We start from the raw sequence: 2,231 nt of genomic DNA, 5'->3' as shown, positions 1-2,231 counted from the left end.
GGTGTATTGGTGGAGCTGTGTGGTGGGTGCATCAGTGGAGCTGTGTGGTGGGTGCCTCAGTGGAGCTCTGTGGTGGGTGCATCGGTGAAGCTGTGTGGTGGGTGCATCGGTGGAGCTTAGTGGGTGCATTGGTGGAGCTGTGTGGTGGGTGCATTGGTGGAGCTTAGTTGGAGCATCGGTGGAGCTGTGTCGGTGGAGCTGTGTGATGGGTGCATCTGTGGAGCTGTGTGGTGGGTGCCTCGGTGGAGCTGTGTCTTGGGTGCATAAGTGGAGCTGTGTGGTGGGGTCATCTGTGGAGCTCTGTGATGGGTGCATCGGTGGAGCTGTGTCGGTGGGGCTGTGTGGTGGTTGCATCAGTGGAGCTGTGTGGTGGGTGCATTGGTGGAGCTGTGTCGGTGGAGCTGTGTGGTGGTTGCATCAGTGGAGCTGTGTGGTGGGTGCATCAGTGGAGCTGTGTCGGTGGAGCTGTGTGGTGGGTGCAACGGTGGAGCTGGGTGGTGGGTGCATCAGAGGAGCTGTGTGGTGGGTGCATCGGTAGAGCTGGGTGGTGGGTGCATCTGTGGAGCTGTGTGGTGTGTGCATCTGTGGAGCTATGTGGTGGGTGCATCAGTGGAGCTGTGTGGTGGGTGCATCTGTGGAGAGGTTTGGTGGGTGCATCTGTGGAGCTGCGTGGTGGGTGCATCTGTGGAGCTGTGTGTTGGGTGCATCGGTGGAACTGGGTGGTGGGTGCATCGGTTGGGCTGTGTGGTGGGTGCATCTGTGGAGCTGTGTGGTAGGTGCCTCGGTGGAGCTATGTGGTGGGTGCCTCAGTGGAGCTGTGTGGTGGGTGCATCGGTTCAGCAGTTTGGTGGGTGCATCGGTGGAACTGTGTGGTGGGTGCATCGGTGGAGCTGTGTCGGTGGTGCTGAGTGGTGGGTGCATCGGTGGAGCTGTGTGATGGGTGCATCGGTGAAGCTGTGTTGGTGGAGCTGTGTGGAGGCTGTGTCACTGGAGCTGTGTGGTGGGTGCATCTGTGGAGCTGTGTGGTGGGTGCATCAGTGGAGCTGTGTGGTGGGTGCATCGGTGGAGCTGTGTGGTGGGTGCATCGGTGGAGCTGTGTGGTGGGTGCATCGGTGAAGCTGTGTGGTGGGTGCATCGGTGGAGCTGTGCGGTGGGTGCATCGGTGGAGCTGTGTGGTGGGTGCATCAGTGGGGCTGTGTGGTGGGTGCATCTGTGGAGCTGTGTGGTGGGTGCCTCTGTGGAGCTGTGTGGTGGGTGCATCTGTTGAGCTGTGTGGTGGGTGCCTCTGTGGAGCTGTGTGGTGGGTGCATAGGTGGAGCTGTGTGGTGGGTGCATCGGTGGAGCTGTGTGGTAGGTGCCTCGGTAGAGCTGTGTAGTGGGTGCCTCGGTGGAGCTGTGTGGTGGGTGCATCGATAGAGCTGTGTGGTGGGGCATCTGTGGAGCTCTGTGGTGGGTGCATCGGTGTGTCGGTGGAGCTGTGTGGTGGTTGCATCAGTGGAGCTGTGTGGTGGGTGCATCGTTGGAGATGTGTCGGTGGAGCTGTGTGGTGGTTGCATCAGTGGAGCTCTGTGGTGGGTGCATCAGTGGAGCTGTGTCGGTGGAACTGTGTGATGAGTGCATCGGTGGAGCTGTGTGGTGGGTGCATTGGTGGAGCTGTGTGGTGGTTGCATTGGTGGAGCTGTGTGGTGGGTGCCTCAGTGGAGCTCTGTGGTGGGTGCATCGGTGAAGCTGGTGTGGTGGGTGCATCTGTGGAGCTTAGTGGGTGCAATGGTGGAGCTGTGTGTTGGGTGCATCGGTGGAGCTTAGTTGGAGCATCGGTGGAGATTTGTCGGTGGAGCTCTGTGGTCGGTGCATCTGTGGAGCTGTGTGGTGGGTGCCTCGGTGGAGCTGTGTCTTGGGTGCATCAGTGGAGCTGTGTGGTGGGGTCATCTGTGGAGCTCTGTGGTGGGTGCATCGGTGGAGCTGTGTCGGTGGAGTTGTGTGGTGGTTGCATCAGTGGAGCTGTGTGGTGGGTGCATCCGTGGAGCTGTGTCGGTGGAGCTGTGTAGTGGTTGCATCAGTGGAGCTGTGTGGTGGGTGCATCGGTGGAGCTGTGTCGGTGGAGCTGTGTGCTGGGTGCATCGGTGGAGCTTTGTGGTGGGTGCCTTGGTGGAGCTGTATGGTGGGTGCCTCTGTGGAGCTGTGTGGTGGGTGCATCAGTGGAGCTGTGTGGTGGATGCATAGGTCGAACT

The sequence above is a fragment of the Lissotriton vulgaris genome, unplaced genomic scaffold (genome assembly GCF_964263255.1).
Source record: "Lissotriton vulgaris unplaced genomic scaffold, aLisVul1.2 SCAFFOLD_448, whole genome shotgun sequence".
Classification (NCBI taxonomy): domain Eukaryota; kingdom Metazoa; phylum Chordata; class Amphibia; order Caudata; family Salamandridae; genus Lissotriton; species Lissotriton vulgaris.
Note: the sequence above shows the minus strand (reverse complement) of the source record.